Here is a 24,414-nt window from a genome sequence, read left to right on the forward strand (position 1 = left end):
CTTTATAAATGCAGGTACTGAAAAATAGATGATTTGCTAAGCCACCTGAAGCATAGACAAAAGCTTTCCCAAAACAGGTGCAGACAAAAAACAGCTGCTTATCATGGCATGAACCCAGGTTCATTCTTCAGGCAGCAGCAACTACAACAACATTTTACCCTTCGGTTGAGGGCTTGTGGGCTTGATATGTATTGAGTCATGTGGCTGTCAACTCTCCACCCAGGGCAACATTAGAGTATTACAACTACAGTGCAATGGGTATTGGTCATTGTGGAAAAAAAGGGGAGATAAACAAATAAATTGTATCAAATCATCTGTGACAAAGCTCTAGCAAAGAATAGCAAAGGATATTAACAAAGTAGTAATTATAGGATCAATTATTCAGATAACCCTTATAGGAAAGCCAACACATACAGTAAAGGCAGATGCCATTGTATGACGAGATCCTGATTGAGCACTGGGACAGGTGATGTGGTGTATTGAAACCTCCTTTCAATCATTTTAGAGAGCTTTGAGTTTGAAAAGCCTCTGAAAAGTAATACACTCTAGATTTGAATGAAAACAAGGCTATTAGTCTATTAAAAGACTAACTGGTGATTTTAATGTCTGAATGAAGTTCTTGGTTTCCTTAATAGGCCCGTTCTGAAATACAGATACACAAAATCTAAAAAGATAAAAGGACCTTTGAAATTCCCCAAGCCTTATTCCCAATGTAGTGCTTAAAAGCTAGGGTCTGTCAACAGGTCAATCAACAGAGAAGACTACAAAGCTGTTTGGATTCCTGGTGCACAAACAGGGTTACATTTTCCTCTATTTCAAAAGAGGGAAATCCTCTTCACTCATTTTGAACACATTCTAAGGTCTGTAGTCCACAGCAACTCCCCTGTGCTCATCTTTGAATCTCTATGAGAAGTGGCTTTTAACTTAGTTCTCGAAGAATGTTACAAAACCATCTACACACATTCGCAAACTTGTACTTGCACTCAAGTATTTCTAGGACTACACTGTTTGGCATTTCAGCTATTTGTTCCACCTGCTTTATCTGCCAACCTGCAAAAGTGGAGGGTGAACATATTTTCTTCCTTAACGTTTGAGGGTTAGTATGGTTGAACAATTCCATTAAATGTAGTCAGTGATGAAATATGAACTGGTGAATTAAATTACTCACCAGTTTGCGCTGCACCCTCTGATGATAACATTGTCCCCTAGCAGGCCAGCTATTCAGAATATGAAAAATATATTTCTGTAGAGTTGGCAATTGTCAAAGGAGCACTCCACTCTCCTGTTTGTGTATGCACAAAGAACATCAAAGGCTTGTCTGAGATCCTCAAATGGATGATCTTAATGTGACACTAGCAGGGCCTCAAAGGGAGAAGCGGCAAAGCAGCCCTCAGAATAGTCAGGAGCAGCTTCCTGTGCTGCCACCCCCAACTTCTCTCTCCTTCATTCCCTCTCTTTATCTCTTTGTCTGTTGTCTGTCTCTCTATTGTAGGCATCGTCTCTCTGATTCTCTTATCTCACTCTCTTACTCTTTGTCCTCCCCCCCTTGTCTCTCATTCTTCCTCTCTATCATCCTCTTTCTTGCACACACACAGCATCTCTTCTGTTCTCTCTCATGATCTCCACTTATAGAAGACAAGCCAATTCTGCTGCCGCTCTTAATGAGAAATGGCATGCAATCGCCACAGCGCTCTCACCAGTACATTGACGCAAATAACAAAACCCAGAGGTTAGATTTCACCACCGGTGACTTTGGATTGCTATTTTAGAACCAGTCGATAGCTATTGATGAGCGAGATGGGAAAGGGAAAAGGGCATGCATATTTGATAGAGCATCATACATCGAGGTGAATGTTAAGTGCGAACACAATGTGGGTGGTTTGTGGTGAAGTAATTGAGTATTTATCTGTGCGCAATAGTTTATTTGGATGTTTTTATTATATAACAAGGTTTGATTACTGTGCATGAATTGATAGGGTCTAGTGAGGTCAACCCAATTCAAATAGCCTTCTTAAAATACATCCACTAGGTAAAACTATTAAATATAAACCGAAATACAAAGCACTAGGGTTATTTTCAAGATTCTGAAGTTTAAATGTGCTTATCCTTCAGCAGTGTAAATCATGTTTTTTCTAACCTGACATAGCCACTTTAAATCAGTCTGGGAAAAGGCTTGCCATTATCTCTGATGAGATTAACTGTTACTCTGGAAAGGCCTCTCTCAGGGAGAGAAAACTCCACTGCCTTCCGTCCAAAGCAGCCACTAGAAGACAGCATGTTTGGTTTCTGTTTCATGGGAAACACAATTTGCATCCTGGCTTTGTGCATAGGTTGACATGGTAGGTTCTGGCTTATTTCTGCATTCTTGACGGCTATATCGTCACTGTGTGCGGATGTGCTGGTTTGGATTCTGCCAGTTGTGTTGAAACCAAGTGGGTTTCTGTGCTGCTTATCCATTAGTCAGGGATTGTGATCTCTTTCAGCTAAGTACCACTTTAAGCTGTGTATTTAAAGTGGTGGTAAAACACAAACTGAATTCTTCGGAGCAGAACAAAAGCATACATCCTCTTTGTCACTACTTGTTGAAGTACTCTGTGTTTGTGTTTGCAAAAAGGTTTTCATTTCTGATTCCTTTTTGAATAACACAATACACAATATAATCATTGAATGAACAAATAATAAAGCAGAAAAGAGCACTTCTGAACAGCTGTTTAGTAACAAAGATGCAATTAGCAGGAAAATAAGCTTGAATGATTGCATACCCATCATCAGAAATAACTTGGGAAGATGTTCTGCCTCTATATATTTTTGCAGATTAAATATTGTATTTAATTCATCACAACTGAACCAGAGATTTCACAGGTCTGATTCCTGCTGTGATTTATTTTCAGTCAGTTAGATTCAATCACAAGACGCAGGTTTTCTTCTCTCAATAGCCTAACTGTAACAATAGAAAAGTAATCTCAATTAATGAGGTTTCAGATTTCGGAGAAAATCATAGCTTAATAGTGTCGGTCTGTATTAGCAGTTGTACAAAACCAAAGCAGTAAAGTTAAACAAAACCCGCAGAGTGGTACTGGATCGTCAGTTTCTTACAAATGAGGAGTGTGTTAAACCAGCTGCAGTATGATATGCTGATGTGTTTGTTAATTTACTTATTGAGTTGTTCGACATTGCACATTAAAGTTATTGCCATGAAGAAGCCACAGCTTGCCCAAATGAGTTAGTTTTGTGGGCAGATGTTACAGTCAGCATGTATTTGATTATGAACCATATCGTTTTGCTGAAATGTCCAGAAGTGTATACATCATAAGTGCTTGCATTGCAATTTTTTGTTTAGGAATTAGTGTACTATATAGCGTTTTCCTCAAACACATGGTCTTTTTGAGTTTGGATCATGGGGAAAGTTAAGGTTAAAGCAGCAGAAGATTAGAAACCTTCTGTTTTAACAGCCCAACCGGTTACAGATGTGAGCGGTAAAAAGCTTTGATTCAGCACACTGTGACGGCGATAATGTTTTATAATCTAGTCATTAATGAGAATAGCCTGTGTTACAGGCATACAAAGTCTACATAATCTTTAGTTTATGATTGATGGTTTAAAATACTTTGTTATTTTCTTCTACAAATAAACAGACATACTACTGAGCTGGGCCCAGACTGTGTCCTTCATATATATCACCGTTAAATTCAAGGTTGTTGAGCATCATTTACCACTGTTCTGAAGGTATCGCAGGAATACTGAGACTCTTTAAACCATTATGAGCATTGCTTTTCAATTCCATACAAACATGGTACATTGAGATGGCATATCTCTGTGCTCTATTTGTACACAACTGACAGTATTTGTATTATCCTTTCAATTGGTATATAATACCACTGTATGGTTACACTATTTCCAATTATTTATACTTTCATACAAAGTAAAGTATTAAATGTTTGTATAGCCCTTGGACTTCAATGTAACGGTAATGCATGATGCAGAAACTGGGGTTAATATGAAGTCATCCATAAGTTATGCCTCCGTGTTCCTGTAGAATACAAATAAATACTGTATAAAACTGTATAAAAAGTTTTTTTTTAATAAGAAGTTTCTGGAGCCCCTGTCTGTTCAAGAGAACACAGGGGAAAAAACATTTTATATACCTAAGCATTGTCCGGTTGTGTTTCTGACAGTCTCTCCTTGCACATGCACACTATCTAGAGACGGCACTCACACACGCTTTATGCTTTTAGCAGAGCAAACTGGCAATCCTTATTTCAACTTCCCATTTGATGTGCTTGATGGAAGTGAACTTCGATGAAAAGACTGAGGCCGTTCACTCCAATTTTCTGAGGATCCTCCAGTTTAATTGGTCAAGCTCTTATCCCCCAGCCCACCTCGGCTTAGTCCTGGAGGAGATTTTCTCCGCCTATACCTCTGCCTTCATTTCCTCCTTTCTCCTCTCCCCTCCTCCCCTCCCCAACCAGTAATCGGAAGAGACTGATGGGGGAGAAAAATAGTTACTCTCTCTCTCTCCGACACTGCACAGCCTCCCTCAGGCAAGAGAGACAATGCTGGCTAGTTGGTTAATGAAGTTCATGTTGTTTGTCACGCTTATCAATCACCCCATGTGTACGTGTCATTTCAACATGTTTCCTCTTCTGCCATTGTTGTTGATTATGTTGTTTGTTCTCGAACCGTGTGATTGTATCTGAGTCATGGAGCAGAGATGCAGGAAAATGGGAGCTAAAGGTGATACCTGAAATGTTGGTGTATGATTGCAGCCTATAATGCAGGGAAATAATACTGGAGCCATGTGGGGATTGGAAGGCATGTTTATGCAAGTTGTTTTTATCTTTTGTAAAATACCTACCTCCTCTTCTCATTTGCTAAATTGCTCATAAAACCAGCTGGATCCTGGCAGTATTCATCTTTTTTTCTGATTGCATTTCAGTGTTTTATAATGAACACAATGGATTATTTTGACATAGTTTTTAGGTGGTTTAATTTTCAAATAGTCACATATCAAAATGTGCTAAAAAAAAATTACACGCTGGTGTTGCAGTGTCCTTTATTTCCCTCAAGAGCACCCTTACAGTGTTGTGCCATTCACCTATCATTTGAATGCCTGAATTTCCATATTTAGGCAATCAGAAAATCCATTAACATTTTCCCGTTTCACTGCGATGAGGAAATGTTTGGTGCTGAAACAGAGTGTTCATCCTGCAGCCCAGCGGGCAATGGACTTTATACCCAGCCGACCTCGCAGACTCATGTTGGAGGCCAGATGCACTGCTAAGAACGCTCATCCTTGGATGACGGAGCCCAGTTGATGCTCACAGGATGATACACTCTCTGGACAGCATTAAAAAGGACATAGGATGAATAAGTAATTTTCTGGCTCACTAATTAACACAGTCTTTAACACGGACCGTTCCATCATCACTGAGGGCTCTGTGAGGAAAATGTGAAATAGTATAGCTAAAGAGTTTACACAAGGAATGTGTCCCTGCATGAAGAATAACTCGATAATGCACTCAAATGGAGCAGTGAAGATGAATTGGAGTTTCTTTGGATCATCCTCTTCCTTCTTATTTAGGTAATAACTAAGACTTCTACTTCACTTTAGCACAAAATGTAGCCATTGGTCGGAGGAGGTTTGATAGTATTAGGATCAATATTATTGACTCAGCATGTAATTACTCAGGTGTTTGTTTTTGGCATAAATACTAAAAAATTAGCAACACATTCAGCCACTTTGCTGAATACTTCTTTTGGGTTTTTGTCTTGATCTGGTCTTATTAAATTGCTATATTGTCTTTCTGCTGAAAACTATACTTGTACCCATCTCATGTTAAGGACGAACCGCTTATATACTGTACTGTAGCTGTTTGAGTCGTCACATTGCAGCTTTAGCATTAACTCCTCATTATGCTTTTGATAAGATAACCGAGCGAGGCCCCACGTGCACATTGATTCCTACAATTCATGTTCTTTAAATCTCTTGCATTATCCCGTCTAAAGAGAACAAAGAGAATAGCAATCCATGAAATGAAATAGCTGTGAAAACTAATGTGTTTTATCTTGCAAGTGAGCAGGCAGTGCAAGGTCGACTGCCATATACACTGCGTGAAATGATGCGTTGCTCTGCTGAATTAGAGAAAGAGCCCTAGTCAGTGTGGTGGAGCTATGAGGGAGAGATTGCATGTCAAAAGATGTTCCACAGTAACGGACGAGTCTCTGAGAGCTCATGAAATGATTCACTGGTGAGTCCATGCTCAAGTATTAATCAGATAGTACCCGCCTGCCTGTATGAAAAAAAACTCAAACGAAACTAGCTTCACATATGGGCTCTCACAGGAGTACTTAAGTGGAAAACATTTGTGGAAGAGAAGATACATTTGACCATTTCCCACCGATATACTGAGGAAAAGGAATATCATTTCAAGTGTGAATACTGATTCCTACACAGTTTCCCCATCAAAAAGAAAGATGAAATCAAATGAAAGTAAATGTTTTTATTATTGTTGGCATATCAGTAGCAATTTAAAAGTCAACATAGTTATTATCCAGTTGTTAGATTGCTTCTAAAAAAAACGTACAACAGATTGAGAGCACGGTGAGGACGACAGTGCATCCTTTTGCCCCACAATTGAAATGGCCAATTCCCCTTTCCATGTAAATGGATTAAAATGGAGGTTCTAAGTAGGCTTCTGCTGTATTGCATGACCTATATACAGCAGCTAACTGCAACAGTATAGAGTATTATTCTTCTCTTTTGTGAGGTGTTATCATGGGTGTTATGGTTTCCCTTGTGATGGATAAGCTCCTCCTCCACCATGAAGCCTTCTGGAAAAGGTGGTTTTCACGTTTTTGAAGAGTAGAAAATAGTTTTTCAGCTGCAAGTGTAGTGTAAGTCACACTGTTGGTGTGCCACATACTCAAAGCTAAGAAAATCCCTATGAGTCCAACCACTGAATCACTTTGAGCTCTGATGGTAAAGTACAGCTTTGCTTTGCCAGACATCCTAGAATCTGCTCCCGAATGAGTCACTGCACAAGGCTCGTCACAGCTTATCTTGAATTAAGAGCTTGTTTACCAAACAGAAAGCTATGCTATTTACTTATTTGTTTCAAGCTTCAGATCAAATAGGCTGCAATGTTTATATTACAGTGATCTCTTTATACCAAAACAGCAGTGAATAATTGATGCTGCACATCAGGGAATAGGTTGAGCTTTAAACTTTGGAAAGTCAGAAATCAAAGGAATTGGCCAAGTCATTTTTAAGTACCTCGTATTAGTAACCCCAGTTATTTTTTGGCTATGTGTTAAAACAGCCATACATACCTCGTTTTTTTTATTCACAACCTTGCATCTATTATCATGTTTACCATACATATGAATAAGCATAGGATCTACTTGGTGTGACATTTTACTCTTGCACTTCTAAAGTAAGGAAGGTGTTCTCCTGCCATCCTTCCGTGGACACACTAAGCTATTATAGTTGACACACTATAGTAACATTTCAGGAAGTTATATTATTCCATTTCCTAAATACCACCAGTAGCTCAGCCTATAAGAGTTCATAAGGTAATCAGATTGGGACTCTTGTAGTTTACGTCCACAAAGCACTTCAAACTGAAGACTCAACTCTGCTTGGAACCCTTCTCTTTGGGTTGCATTTACAGTAGCAAAATATGTTGATAATATCTGGTACTTTATTTGGTACCACCACTGTTGATGTTCAAAGCTCATACCAAAAAGTGGAGCTTCAACACTGCAGTCCACTGATAGGACAGAGAGAATCGTCACAAGCACAGCAGGGGACATAATTCAAGAAACCCTGCCATTTGTAGATAGCCAAGCTACAATCAAAAGCAACTGCATTTTTTTTTTGCATTCATTTGATTAGTGTTGTCATGCAATTTAATATTAAAACCTCTAAACAATGCATATGGATGTAATAATAATAGACTACATCAAACTTTCAATTTGACGAAAATGTTATATTACAAAGAAACGTATTTAGAAAATGTCCAATTCACAACAGTGAAGAATGTAAAAGAAGCCGTTGAACAATACGAGTGAATGATGATACATTTCACTATCCAAGCAGGATTAGAGATCTTGTAGAGATAAGTGTTAACTAGCAATGTTAACTATTTTGTTGAATTACCTCCCTTTCAAAATACAGGAAAAGACCCTTTCTTATTCCTTTAGTTCTCGGCCGGTTCATACAACCAAAAAGAAGGACATGGAGAATGAGCCAGTTGTTTAGCATACCATTAGTGTGACAAAAGTGTTTCACCCAATCATAAAACCCTTCAGAGCCCAGAAGCTGCCCGAGCTCCCCAGGTGTCCCTCCTTTCCTTTTTCCTGGGCAGTGACCCGTACACATCCGAGGCGATTGGTGTGATAAAAGATGTTGTTTATGAGCATGTGGAGTGCATCTTGCCATATAGACACAGGTCCTTAATGCATGGAGAGGATTTGTCTCCATTCCCTGTCCCTTGTCCTTGCATGCATCTTTATTTTTACGTCTCCATTCTGTTAATAATACATGAATGTCCTCTTTCCCTCCCCCTCCCCCTTCCCCCCTCTCCTCCCCTGTAGCAATTATTGAACCCACGACCACTAGTGCTTGTCTCAAGCCCAGGTTCAGTATATGTCACCATGCTGTACACCGAATCAGCAAAGAGGTCCGCTGCCTCATACTAACCCCAGCTGAGATCCTCTCCTCCATCTTGAGTTATAACAATTGGCTGGCTGGAATGCCTGCTGGGTGTACTTTGTATGTCCTTTATTTGTTTTTTATTTGCTTTCCTTGTCTTTTCTGTTATTTTTTGGTTTGGCTTTTACAGCGTGGCTATATATACTTCCCGCAGCCTGTGTCATCAAAACACCCTTCTTTCATTACCACGCCGGCACCCCACCCCACGCGGAGCAAACAGTAGAGCGTCATTAAAGTGGGGTTCCGAAGGCAGGGGTGGATGATTTCATAATGCTAATGGCTTCTTCTTCTGCGGCTCTTAGGAGGAGGAGGAGGAGGAGGAGACGAGCAGAGAGTGAGGAGGAGGAGGAGGAGGCGGAGAGAGAGTGAGGAGGAGGAGGAGGGAGGCGGAGGAGGAGGCGAGGAGGAGGAGGAGAGGAGAGGAGGAGGATAGGAGGGGGAGGAGAGGAGGAGGAGGATGATTATTCGGATTCTTCTTATTCTTCTTCTTCTTCTTCGTTTCTTTCTTCTATTCTTCTCTTCTTCTTCTTTTCTCTCTTCTTCTTCTTCTTCTCTTCTTCTTCTTCTTCTTCTTCTCTGTATGGCTTTTTCACCTCAAACACCACCAATCTCCCACTCCTTAGTTCTAAATGCAGTGTATATTAAAGGAAGCTGTTGGTGGCTAAGGCCTTTGGTTTTGTTGTTTTTTGTAAGATGGAATCTGGACTGTCTGTTTAGTTGTATCACTCCCATTCTGTCTTAATATTCCTATATCCCTCCTCTCTGCCTTCTGTCGCTGTGCTTTCCTCTTTCAGTTGGCTTTCTGCCAGACTCTTTAACCTGATCTGCTGCCAGTGCTTGTTGTCAGTGCTACACTGTCAATGTCGCCCTTGTGCCGTCCCCCCCTCCTCACTATGTTCTGCGCTTCCACATTCAAGCTCGGAGTAATCCCCTCTGCCTGGTCGTCTTTTCTCTCTCTCTCTAATGGTTTTAAGCAAGTCACAGAATGTAATCTCTCACTATGGTTACATTATTTCTTCTTAATACTGTTCATGCGTACAGGAACATGCTGGAATGCACTCACACTGAAAAGCTTTCACTGGTAGGGACACCAAAGCCACTGAATTGAAAACATCCTGAAATATTCACACATGCTCATATGCACCTGCACTTACAGTACATGTGAGGATTCATACTGCATGGGAATCCGTTCCGTGTTGGATGGATTACCATTGTTTCATGTTGTGTTTCATGAACACACAGGCCTGGATTAGCACGTGTTCGCCTACCTGTCTATCTGAGCCAAATATAATTATCCATGGAGATTACCTCAGATAACATATAAAATAAGCTTAGCAGCAACGAACAGTCCTGGCATGACCCTGAACTCTCATTTGATGTAACACTTGCAGAACAAATGACAATTTCATGGTCCAAAGGAACACCACTGGTTTTCAATCGTGGAGATAAACTCACTCAGCATCCCACTGTTCTTGTTTTGTTCCAAGTTGTTTTTTGATGAAGTTAATTTTTTGATTGGCGCCCTCACTAAGTGGCTTGGCAAAGGGAATTATTTTAGATCCCTGCAAATGGCTCCTTGTTCAATCAAGTTTAATAATGAATTGTACAGTATGTTATCTCCTTTTTTCCCCTGTGAATGAGTTTGGGAAGATGCGCTTCCAAAACAAGTGTTAGGTAAGCAAATCTGTGAAGTGGGAACAATTGTTCATCCCTCACTGCACCTGAAGTGCATGTTCGGGCCACTGATCAAGGGCAAATAACTAAGAAAAATCAAATTACATAAAGAAAACAATGTTAATAGGCAACATCAGTCATTGTGTTTTATTATCTAACCTTGTTGTGCCAGTACAACATAAGCAAAACATAGATCTGGCAGGCCATTATGTAATTGTAAAAGTAATTAGGTCCTATTTACAGTACATGCTGGATATTTAATAGTTTTGACTCTGATTTTGAACACTATGATATTTCAAAGTCACAACTGTTTGTCACAAAATTGCTGCTGCTGGAGCTACATTACAAACTGGACTGTATCCACATGATACAATCAACACAGTTTCATCACCGACTTCTCTGCAATGCTAATTACACTTTAATAGTAGTAGTTTATCTTGAGTTGTTGGAAACATTAAGCTTTTATCAACAAAACTCAAAAGGTTAATGGCTGAAAAAAAGAAGCATGGCAAATATCACAACCCTCTCTATGAGGAAAACTGACATCCTTCAGTATGCGCGGCAGGCTGCTGAAAGTCAGCCGTGGTCAGAGGCACTGTTCTTGGATTTGGTGTGTGGCATGAAGGCTAGTGATGCCAATAATAAGGAAGTCCAACTCTGTGGTCGGGCTGGAACTGCACAGTCTGCAGGCTGAGAGGAGGATGATGGACACGACCGTCCTGAACAACTCCTCCCACCCCCTCCATGATGAAGTGTGGCAGATGGCCGGCACAGCTCTGCCCAACCTAACAACAAGAAGCCAAGCTTCAGGCGTTCACTTGTGCCCACTGCCGTCACAGCAACTGTGACCACCGCCTCAGCCAGCTGTGACCCCCTCACACCAAGACTTAACCCACTCCCACTCAGCCGGACCTGACTCACTCGCTGCTCACGTCTCTAACTGCTCCACACTCAGAGGTCACCATCGAACATTTCCTTTTTTCTAATTCTGATCAATAATAAACGTTATAATGGGAACTGTACATTTCATATGTCAAAATAACAAGGTATTAAATTGGTGGTTCGTATACCATGTACATCTGCTTTTCCAAGTTACTGAATACAATGTGTGAGTGTTTGAGAGTTAAAGATACAAACACTCACACATTGTAGCATTATCTCAATAGATCAAACTGATGTTTTTGTAACCCTTCTCTTGCTTAGGTCATACCCCCCCTTCGCATACTATTTTCGGTCAAATTGACCGGTGTGTTTTGCACAGTGATAACCCCTTATCCAATTTTGATGGTTGACATCTCATTTGAACAGTCAAAGCAAGTAGAATCAAGGGTTGACAGACAGAATGACACCAGGGGTGAATTTCATGTTATAATTTTGCAGTAAGTTCAAAGATAGTGCTTACTGTACATTACCGTATATTATAAAATGCTTGCCATGTAGGCTGTGTTTACTAGAGATGGAAATGCTTTAGTTGGTGTTGTAGCTGAGATTATTCCCGTTCCAATATGTTTGGGATGTATTGATTTGATACAAGCAAGTCAGTGTTTCATTGTGTACTTTCAACTATATGTACTATATATGGTCCGGACCCACCGGTGGGCCCATCAAGTTCAGCATTCACTGCATTCACTGTGATGAATATAAAATAAGACACTGATACTGTTTTCCTCAAAGAACATTTAGAGAAAAATAAATATTCAGGGGCCTCTCCCTCAGGGGCCGCTTCCTGGTCTGTTGACTGTTGGTTAGGCTCATAGTCTGGATCGCTGTTGTCTTCCATTTCTGAGACATCGTCCTCTATCGCTGGTTCAAAACATTTGTCCAGAGCCTCTCTGACAGAAAATCGCTTAATAGGTCGCCTACTCATTGTGTCAATGAGTCAAATATGAGCAAGGCACAAATATAAAGCATGAGAGACAGTAAGGGAGGGGCATTTACTGCGAGAAAGTGAGAGGTTTTTCTTCTCGAGGGGCCAGAGCTCGCACCTGTGAGCACGAGAATGTGAGAGGTTCCTGTAACTTGTTTTGTCTGGAAGGTGTGGGGGGACATAAGCAATGTGTGTGTGTGTGTGTGTGTGTGTGTGTGTGTGTGTGTGTGTGCGCGTGCGCGTGCGCGTGTGCACGTGTGTGTGCGCGTGCGTGTGTGTGCGCGTGTGCGGCCTAGCATTACTATACTTGTGGGGACCTACATCTGTTTACACCAGGGATCACCAACTACATTTGTCCAAGGGCCAAAATGTATCCAATAGACACCTTCGTGGGCCAGCGATTTTTATATAGTCCAGAATTTTGAAGTTGTAGACCGGGGGGGGGGGGGGGGATTTGAGTGTTCTGTAATCAGTTACTAAATACTGAATACATGGCTCTGAAAGTAATCAGAATACAGTTACAGTTACGTGTCTGTAACGTTGGAATCGGGTCTACTTTAACGTATTCAGATTACTTTTAGAATACTTTTGGAATACTTTCTTTTCCATAACAGATGGGTATGTTTTGGTGAACAGGAGGACACCTATTTTACTGTTTTAATGCGCTTATCAAGAACTCAAACACAACATCTTGGTGGCATTCTGGAAGCTCCCTCTCATCTGCACCACACATAAAAAAACATCACCCGGACTGCATTCTTTGTACTGTCTTAAAAACCTTTCCTTAGAATATGTTATGATTGTAAGGTGTCCTTGGGTGCTTTGAAAGGCGCCCCTAAATAGAATGAATTATCATTATATTTATTATCTGAAACGATGTTATAACTTTTAAAACGTTTTCCAGTCACTTGCCCCAGGCATTCAGCAGCAGCAGGCCATTCACTTTGATTTGATCCGTTATGAAATGTCATCATTTCGACAATAAAGAAATGCTATATAAACGTTATCTTCCACATTATCTAACCATCTCCGTTTCTAACTTTCAACATATTTTAAAAGAGATCTCTCTCTCATCTCTGCGTGCGGGGGCGGGGCTCACAGACGCGCTGCATCTCTCTCTCGCTCACAGACATGCTGCAGCGCCGTGCAGTGTGCACACAGTTCTGCCGGTAATGAATATTACATTTGTGAGGAAATTTTTCCACCAATAATTCCAATAAGTATTCCAAAAGTATTCACTTCAGGTTTTGAAAGTAACTGTAATCAGATTACTCATTTTTCAAATGTAACGCCAGCTGAATACAGTTAGCCTACTTGATTTTGTATTCTGATTACGTAACGCCGTTACATGTATTCCGTTACAACCCAACCCTGCTTCTAGGCTACTGTCCCGCAGCTCCTGCCTCTCTGTTGGACTCTGTCGCAGCGGGGCTGCTGCTGTGGTGCGGAGCGCACAAACCAGACTCTTCACAACGAAGGATCACTTCTTCTTCAAGGCAGGGAAGGTTTTGCAGTACGCAGTCTACTGTCCCACAGCTGCTGCCTCTCTGTTGGACTCCGGTACTGCGGACGCAGTAACCACGCCGCAGTCACCCCCGTCGTGCGGGCCGGATGAGAATGTCTGGCGGGCCGGATGTGGCCCGCGGGCCGCCAGTTGGTGGTCACTGGTTTACACAGTCACGTGTGGGGACTCGCCTCCCTTATGGGGACAAATTGGAGGTCCCCATGAGGGGAATCATTCATTTTAGGGTGAAGACTTGGTTAGGTTTAGGGTTAGGGTAAGGTTAAGGGTTAGGGTTAGGGTAAGGTTAGGGTTAGGGTAAGGTTAAGGGTTTAGGGTAAGGTTAAGGGTTAGGGTTAGGGTAAGGTTAAGGGTTAGGGTAAGGTTAAGGGTTAGGGTTAGGCATGTGTTGGTTATGGTTACGGTTAGGATAAGTCTCCAGGAAATGCATGTAAGTCAATGTAATGTCCCCTGAAGTGATGTATACAGTACATGGTGTGTGTGTGTGTGTGTGTGTGTGTGTGTGTGTGTGTGTGTGTGTGTGTGTGGTGTGTGTGTGTTTTCCAATCTGCAGGATGAACATAATACACTCATACCCATTAATTTCCTATGGCGGTCAATTCTGACCGAAAAACATCATAGGTGTTTCACTGTTGAATACATCACACAAAAAAACAATGCAAGTGGTGATCATCAATTGTATATGTTCAGAGGCCTAGTGCGGAGGATAACATAATGTCTTGAGGCAATTGGATGAAAAACACAATATCTATGATCAAAAACAAAGTTCACTCGGTCACTTTTGAACCGAAACGCAAGAGAAGGGTTTTAAAGCACTAACATGCTTTAATTAACAACATCTTAAAGTTGCATTCTCTTTATCACATTTATAACTCTGTTTATTATAAGATGTCCTTCTCATTCTTTAAGGTCATTGTAAAATCTAATAATAATGATCATATTAAAAATAGTGTTTACCCTGACATTTCGGATATTATAGTATTACTTTTTACAACCTGGCTTTTTAATAAATATAGCGCTGCCTACCTCTTTTTCATAATAACTGTTATACTATTATTATGAAAATGTATTTGAGGAATAGTTGACATTTAAGGGTGCAGGTTTTTCTTATGTTATTTTCAAAAGTTAGACTAAAGGACGAGAAGATTGATGCCAACTCATGTTTGTATATTATATATACATCTACAGCCATTGTTAGCTTAGCAAAACGTTTTTGAATCATTTGGAAAAGAGCAACCTGGCTCTCTATAAATAAAACAAATCAATATAGCAACTTCTTTAAAGCTATTTTGTTGTATAGTTTGCTTTAATCACAGTCTGTATTTTGGATCTCTTGGGCGTCAGAAAAATCTTGTCTTATCTCATGTTATAAATGGCATACAATACTTTCACACTCGTCAGGGGGCTGTAGACATCAATAGAAACCATCTGTTCAATTGCTTCCTCTTTATTTCACCGCACCATGAACGTTTACACTGCCTATTGTTTAAAATGGTAATATACAACATATTGTTCACAATAAAAGACTTACTTAAGCTTGTTTAATCTTTAGCATATGGATTTGTTTTTGCTCCCTAAACGTTAAAGCACTGATCCTATAGTCAAAAGCATTCTGGCTCCGGTGCCACCCTGTCATCCCAATGAAATGTAGATCTGTGATAATAGCATATGCTCCCTGAGGCTTTCACTCCGCAAATCACTTGACAGTTGGAAAAACAATGTTCTTAACACTGTACTGAGCCCAATTTCTTGTTTTTGTGCGGCCAGTGTACTGGTTCAAGAAATATTACATGCATTATACATAATGTGTGTGTACTCTCTCATTCCATGTGTCATGTTTACTCCCAAATAAACACAATTCCTGCAGCCTGAGTGTAGCTAAGTGGAAACTGATTCCACACTGTTTCGCTCCCCTATTAATCCTGTTCTTAGCCTCATCCTCACGGGGCATTATTTATTTATTTACAATATCTGGTATAATCAGAACTAATTACAGAGGAAGGAGATGACTCTGATGCTTGCCTGGCACTGTGAAGCATTTGTTTAACCCTCCCCCAAGCCAGGCATGAAGCTATAGGAGATAGAAAGAAAAGATTGATGAGTCCGTGAAGGTTTATGTGTCTTAGTAATATCGTGGAGTAGGTCATTAAAACAGAACTTACTTTGAGAGGATCAGTGATGGAGCAACCTTTTAGGAATTGTTCACTTTTAATCCAGAGTGGAAGCCCTGCATGTTTGTGAAATCAATGTCTGTACATACTGTAGCTGTTTAAAATAAGTCTCAGAAGCTTAATGTGGACTATTTTCCGATTGCTTTAAAATGTGAGTAGGTCATATATCTTTCTTTATGTAAGGTCCGGAGGATAACGTCAAAGAGATAATCTAACTTATTTAATATTCTTCCAAAGTCCTCCAAAAGTCACTCACTCAGCTCCCCAAGGCTCAGGGAGCTGGGTTAATCAAATTATTTTAGGCAGTATGTAAAGCTTCCTATAATCAAAGGATAGCTGGCTAATTGATGTCTGAAATTCGGGTGACGTCTTCTTTGGATGACTTTAAACAAGATTACGTTTCCTTTTCCAATTTTTTATTCAGTTATCTGATGTTAGTACAAGTCGGAGCCCAAGGCACATTTTTTGATTTCCTGAATAAATAAACAACTGGGCCTTTTCTCTTAAGTTCCTAATTAATATTCTCTCTTGGCCATCACTTTGTAAATATTAGACCAACTATTACTGGAAAAACTTCATACGCACATTCAACCTGTCTTTGAATCCATGTAATGCGTTACTTTCGCCAATTAAATCTTCGGCTAACTGTTTTCTAAATACTGTTGCAGCATTTTCTAACTTTGGGAATACAACATAATGCATCTTTAGCTTCCTGAATTCAAAGTAATAAAGTTGAGGACGTGTTATCATATTTTTTTTTCAGCCTTAGTGGGAATAGATAGTGATAAAAGGGCAACAGTTTGAAGTAATATTTTAAAATTAAAGTTTTACGAAGTTCTCCCAGTTCAACTGAGGCACTGCATTGTTGAGTCTGAATATTGGTGCTTATTGCCTGGTTGTGAGGGGAAAAGTGACCTTTAAGATTCCCTGTATTTATTTTTGTTTGAAACAGCACTTTGTCTGTGGGGCTATTGTCAATATGGTGTCACATCAAACAGTCGTTCGCTTTCTACTCACGTTTCCCACATGAAAGCTTAACATCAGAGCCAGGGAAAAGAAGAAACTGCTTCTCGTATTCACTGAAAAATATTTAACATATTTAACTCAGAGTGCATTACTGTAAAAACCAAAAATAATGTTTATATTTTTGGTGAAAATACTACAAAGTTAGAGAGTGTTCCTGCTCTTGGGCCCTGCAGCAGTTACTAATTTATTGCAATATAATCAAACAAAACATATGCGCAAACATATGCTACATGTCCACATGGATACTTGGAGCTGGTAATCCTGAATTAACTAGTGATGACAAAAAAGTAAAATATTCATAACAGTCATGGATGAAGATACTAAAGTATTGTTAATGGTATCTTTGATTTAAGACACAGTGATATGCTTTTGCTATCACAGCATGTCCTTAATTTCCATCCGGATTATTTCTGACATTGAGCAGGAGAACACTGATAATAAGAGATTGATATTGAATTCCCTGGATCCCATTGGATAAGCTGAATGGATCTGGCTGTCTTTTGTTTCACCCTCATTCCCGTCATCAGTATAAAACACCAGTTACATAACACTATCGTCTGTGTGTTCCTAAATTATTTTCAAACCAAACTTGGTTCCCATTTGTTGTCTTTTTAGACTTTTTAAGGCTAGCATGTAAGCACTCTGAAACTTGGAGAGTCAAAATCGAAGCAGGCACCAGATTTTTAAGAGGCTTTATTCCAATATAAATTGTTTTGTAACTCTTCTGTAGCCACAAGCACGAGCCAGAAGTGCTAAAGTTAAGTCGAGTCAAGTGGCAATTACAATACAATAGTCATCAATGTGACGACTGAATACTCGGCTTTGTGAGTCACCCCCAGCTAATGAAATTATAAATACGCTGCATTTATGAAATATTCAATGGAATGAATCATCTCCCACTGATTAGCTGACGTCAGCGTCGTGTCTGAATAGACTGGTACTGTATATCCAAGAGTCTAGAGGACTGGACTACAGTATTTAACTCCTCGATAAGACTCTAAAGTAAACAGCCTCTCTTTACCCAGCATGTCTGGTGTCAGACACGCTGAGCTACCCTCAGATAATCCTTCTTGGCTGTGCATTTTTTACCAGCCTTATCAGTTGTATGGTGATGAGATCAAGAGCCGTGCAAACCCCCCCCACCCTCCCCTCTTTACCCGTCTCTGGCCACCGCACCGCCACCCTGACTCCTGTCCCTTACAGTTTGTTTTGAAGTGATAGGCTGACCTTCATTTTTACCCGAGTGCTAACTCCCACAATCATCTCTGGAAGGGCATGATAAGCAGATGGCATGTCATCTATCATATTTGACCCCGAAAACCTTGGACAATGTGAAAAGACGATGGGTTTTAGTTCTGTGTAACTGGAGGCCTGTAGCTTCCTAAGTCAAAAACCTGTAGTGACGGTACACTGAAAATAAAACTGATATTTCTTCCAATCCTCATATATATTTTATATATAATGAAAAGGAAATAGGAAAGCAAAATTATCCAAATATTACAGGAAACATCCAGCACTAAGTAATACCACTAATTATCACTCTTGATAGCACTATCCTCGGAAACATCAAAGTATGGCAGTGTTTCCAGAGTTCATTGAGTTGATCATCAGTACCCATGCCTGGAAAATGAAAGCCTATTTTATATAATAACAGCGGATGCTATGATTGCCGTATGATCTTCTGTTTTCTCTCAGTAATTCATGTTAATGAGAATGAATCAAAGGAAGTGTTATTTTTGCTTTTTGGCTGATTGGTGCACAGTTGTTTGTGTGATTTGAGTCATTATGACTTAGGTTCTCTTAAGTTGTGGCTGCCTGGGCTTTTTATTACAGTGCCCTAAAACACTTTCTAAAGTGCTAATACTGATTAGTTAAGTGTAGGAGAAACCGACGATGAAATTGATTTGGGATTTACTGTGCTGGGAGCATTACTTTAAAGACAACGTGATGTCTCTTTCTCTTTATTTGCTTTGGTTAATTAATTGTGAAACACTTAAGATATGCTTAAAAAATCAACATTCAGTGCCAGTGCAGGCAGCAGTAGTTAGTATGCACAGTGAACTGTCCACCTCCACTCAGAAAGACGCTGTAGTCAGGCAGCGTACAAGCTCCATGTTTTCCCCAATACAAATATTGGCCAGTATTAATTAGGGGTCGACCGATTATCGAGGCCAATATTCCGCATTTTACAGATTATATGTATCGGCATTTTCTTTATCCAATTGCCGATAAAACTTTGGCTCTGATGCGGCTTTGTTTTAAAACACATCTTAAAACACTTCTTTAGATGTTGAAAAGTTAATTAAACATATGCTTAAAGGCATTTCAATGAAGTTGTGTTATATTCTACATTTTGACACCAAGATTTTCTGATTTTATTGCAAATGTATATCGGTTCCAAATATCGGTTATCGGTCTCCTTGATTACTAATAATCTGTATCGGTATCGGCCTTGAAAAAGCCATATCGGTCGATCCCTAGTATTAATAACAAGAATATGCTTACAATCCTCTGGGTGACAATGGATATTATATGTATTATCATACTGCTGAATCATTTAGAAAGAATAGCACTACTTAACAACTCATACATTTAATAAATGATAGTAACATAAGGCAAATCATACAAAACATAGACCATCAAATGTACCCACATGCAACGCTACCCTCATGGAGCATTAAGCACACATTTTGAACTCTAACAGAGTCCCACTTACCTATCTTTCCTCAAATCTTTTCTATCTAAACAGGTTTTTGTCTCGTGGGCCTTGGCATTGCTGTACCCCCCACAAAGACTTGTTTTCAGGGTTGCTTTTCACCTGTTTGTCAGTCTCAGATATAAATTGCTGTGTCGCCCGTCTCTCCTCTCAGCAAATTATTCTGCTTACCCCACATCTCTCTGTGAGTCTCTGTTTCCAGTTCTCTCATTCTCCTGCTCCCACATGTACCTCTCTCCTCTCTGCCTCTGATTATCTCTCCCACTTCGCATCTCCTCAGGAGTGTTCGGCCGTTAACGGCAAACCTGGTCATGCTTTGAGTCCCACGCACACACAGAAGAAACGCAGCGGCGCACACAGGAACCGTAATAACTGTCTTCAGAAGAACAAGTTAACTATTTCACACACTTCACTTTTTCTCTTCCGCATCTTCTATGGAATTTTCTCTGTATTTTTGATAATATTTTTAGTGGGTATTAAAACTAAGACCTGTCAGAGCCATCCAGATTTAAAATTGTTCCAAAGAATCTCTTTTCTTTTATGTGTTTATTCCCACCTCTCATTTGAGCTCTTGTTGCAGGCGGTGCTTTTATCCCTGTCCCTGTCACTTATATTCCTTTTCTCTAGCATAACTTTTCAGAGTTTGCAGATCACCAAATCTCACACATCTGTACCCCGAAGATCAAAGTACATTATGCATTGTAGCGCTTTCAGGCCTGTGACACCCTTCCCCGGTTTTGATGTAGATGTTGTTGTTGCACACTGTTTTCCATTCTCACTCTTCAATTGAAAGTTTGGCAAATAAGAAGAAAAGACCACACAAGGGAAGTCACCGTTAAAGGGACAAGAAGATTGTTTTTTTTGTCAATTCAAATATTTTTCCCACTTTAATTGGCTTTTTTGCCACAGCAGTCAGAGCGATTAATAAGACAGTTCAGTTGGAAAGATGAGTTTTAGTCCCAACAACAGACCTGACTCTGCAGATGCTGTGTGAGAGCTGGAGCAGAACATGGATAGTAATTTCCTTTTATGACCAAGAAAGGCTTCTGTAGAGATTCAGTCTTGGTCTATAATTGAGACACAAGGGTATATTCTCTTTCTGGACAGACTCTAATAGTTAGTGCATTAAGGAGGATGATTGAAGAAAGCAACACACTAACAGTAGAGGATGCTGTAAATCACAAAGGATGGCTTTTTGGCCAGCTTGTGGGTTGCAGAGGGTTCACACTGTGCAGTGCGCTTCAGGTCTTTCCTCTCTCTTCTCTCTGGTGAGAGCACTTTTCTGTAATGTTAAATGGATGTAATTTGAAGCAAAAGAGAGAACACTTTTAGCGGTAATGGAGAGAAGGCCTTGGACGTGTTGTCAATGCCCTTCGAAATACAGTAAATGCACTCTTCAAGCCTCGCTCAGTTGTTAGCAGGCTCTTCTCTTTTATATTCAGCTCAGCTTTCATTAAGACGTCAGCTAGACTACATATTCACACATCTGGAGCTTCAAAGTGCCAATCCTGCATTATCTTACAAAACGGGATGTTGTTATTTAAATCTTTTGTATTTCTTTCAACTACAATTCACATTCTTGTTATTTGTTTGTTGTTAATGTTAGTCATTTTAATTTAATAAATTGTTTAGCCTCATATTGATTGTGCATTGTTGCTGTTTTTGTCACCGCTGAGGCTAAGCCTGCTGTGTTTTATGTGTACAGTAACCATGGTTACATGTGTTATGTTATTACTACTTAAGCAGAAAGACACCAATTACTTGTTTTTAACAGAATGTAATGCACACGGTGCCTCTTTGCAATAGAACAGAGTCAGTGTCCTTGGTTGTTACTCCCAAACTCATGCTATTTCTTCCCCTTATTTGACCTTCCATCGTCACCTCATTTCTGTAAAAGTCAAACATCTCGCTGTCAGTCCTGTTCCTTTACAGCAGTGCTGCTACCTGAATTCTCCACTGCACGTATTTCACTGAACTCGCTCGCAAACCTTGATTTAGTTTTAGAGTTGCAGCGGATGCATTGATTAGGAATAATGCCTTGATATTGATGTTGGACGCTAAAATAAATGCAATCATTCCTACAGATAGCTTGTAAAAAATAAAAATAGCCCATTGACAATTACACCCACATTGAAAAACCTTATAACGATTACTTACTTACTAGGTGATGACATTAGCTCTCTAGCTTAGATAAGTCAGCGCACTGGCCAGCATGGTTTTGTGGTTTGTCCCAGCTATTTAAATACTATTATCTTTCATTATCAGTGCTAATACATCAAGACGATTGTATATGAATTTGGTTTATAAATCTGCAATTTTTAAAATGCTAAGAATGTGAAGGGTTAATTAGGGAATGTGTTTGCATTACATTTAAGTTAAATTATTTGATGACATGCTATTTTTTCATATTCTAGTTACGTTTCTTGCAGAAGAAATCTTAAAAAAAATGTGTTTTCGTTTCTGTTGAAGGAATGAACACTGCCTCTCAATGCTTTGATATTCTTATGAACACATTTAATACTCAGCTTATGTCCGACATCTAACGGTTTAACCATTTCCTGCGAGCAAGTGAATACGGGTGACGGGCAGCTTGTTGTGTGGTTTCATTTCTATATTCATATATAACAGCTGCCTGCTGCCAACAGATTACTTGTCTTTCATGTGATTGTGCCAGGGGGCCAGAGTCTTTGTGGCCAACTATCGTGATACTACTTGAACCACAGGAATCCTAGCAACCCTTGACATGTCTTCTTCCATATATGTCACTCCATGATAAGTGTTGGGAATTACACAGTAATTAGTTTTCCCATTCTAAACAAACCCTGACTGACCAGTAAAGATAGTATACATAATGACTCCTAAAGCAATCTCTGCTAAATCCATTCCTTCCTAATATGCGCAATATTGTAATATTCTAGGATTTGTCTCACTCATTTATATTAAACATACAGTACATACATAATACAATGAAGACTCTTTAAGCCACTGTTTTATTGATAATCTAGTCAATTGCGCAATCGTCTTCTTTTCTCTCTACCACCAGATTAGTGACACTCCAGATTAGTGTTGTCACGATACCAACATTTTGGTTTCGATACCGATACCAAGTCAAGAATTGCGATTCCGATTCTTTTTCGATACTTTTCTAAAAAAAAGGGAATACATGTCTTAAAAAGTCTTAAATGTAATTATTGTGCTTTATTTCACACCAGAACCATAACACAAACTTTTAAACAATGAGAACAATAAACAAAATAAATGACAATAATTCGTATTAAATAAAATTAAGCATCATCTCAAACAACTTTTTTGTTTTATAAAATATAATTTTTTTAATATTTTATTAACATGTAATAGTACAGTAATATAAATAATTATTGACAACATGTATATTGCAGATGTTAGCCACATTAGTAAGTTAGCTAAAAAGATAGCCATATTAGACAGTTATCATTGCCATTAATTGCCTCGTCAAACTACGAAAACGTTCGTTTAGATTTGAGGGCATGGGCTTGAGCATGATGTAATTATGTTATCTATCACATTCGCTAACCTGTCTGTCTTTAAATTCTTTAAACAGCTCTGGATTCCGGTCGGCGGGTGCTTAGCGAAGTTTGATGTGTTGGCTCCCTTGGTTTGCATGTCTCACAGACAGGCCTCGTGGTGTCCGTAGGCTTGCCCTCACTGACAGAGATATAGCTCAAATACTTCCAAATTTCGCTTCTGGCGTCTTTTTTGTCAACAAGCCGAGGCGCAGCGGCAGCTGCACGCCCACTTGCAGCCATGCTTCTCGTTTTCTCACATGCTCTGGCAGCTAGAGCGTGGCCGCGTGCACGAGAGAGGGGAGGGACTTAGAGCGTGCTTGAGAGGGGCGGGACTGCAGGCACGGCAGGGAGTGGAAGCAGAGCGTTGAACACACGGCTCTTATTAAAACGGCGCTTTCTCACCGGAGTACTTTCCCCCGTCATTCTTAAAGTACCGATACTAATGAAACGGAGGAATCGTACCGTTTTTAACGGCAGGGTATCGCGGTACCTTTCAAGTATCGGTACACCGTGCCAGAGACGTGCACACATAGACTCTAGGTAGTGCTTGAGCACCTGCCCGTTTTTCCCTCAGGACAGCAATGTGCCCTTTTGAAAGTTCGTTTTTTACAGTTTTTTATTTAATTTTTTTACAGTGTACTGTATGTGGCTCATGGTAACATCGATCAATTCTGGATTAAAAGCTTCTAATATATACAACAATGCCCCAAATGCGCGATGTAATTTTGTCAGACATCCCCACACGTGCCGCGGCACTCCCGTACGTGCCCTAGCTGCAGCCCCTCCCTTCCCTGCTCTCAACGTGAACGCGCATCGCGCAGAGCAGACAGTCAGTCAGACAGGCCACGGCGGGTGTGTGGTGCAGCAGCAGGCAGCAACACGATTAAAAGTGCCCTAGTGACGACCAAGTAAGTAACCACCAGGCAGTGGCGGCGCCAGGGTATGGCTGGGGTATAGCCATACCAAGAAATGCCTTAGCCCTACCTTAGCCCGACCATGAACAATTATGTTAGAGTAAGCATGTTGAGAACACGGATTGCGAAAATCTACCGGTCGTCTCCACAACACACAAACTGATCCTGCTGTAACAACAAGTGCACGTTACTGACGCAATATGGTTGAGACCATTCGGGCTTATGCTAGAGGTGTGCAAGGAATAGTCTAAGTAGTGGGGGAGTTT

The 24,414-nt window shown here is 40.1% G+C and overlaps 1 protein-coding gene across 1 annotated transcript in view; it reads left to right on the forward strand.

The window, feature by feature from the left end:
* Nucleotides 1-24,414, forward strand: part of negr1 (neuronal growth regulator 1) — a 169,223-nt gene that overhangs the window by 121,334 nt on the left and 23,475 nt on the right.

The sequence above is a fragment of the Gymnodraco acuticeps genome, unplaced genomic scaffold (genome assembly GCF_902827175.1).
Source record: "Gymnodraco acuticeps unplaced genomic scaffold, fGymAcu1.1, whole genome shotgun sequence".
In the NCBI taxonomy this organism is placed as follows: domain Eukaryota; kingdom Metazoa; phylum Chordata; class Actinopteri; order Perciformes; family Bathydraconidae; genus Gymnodraco; species Gymnodraco acuticeps.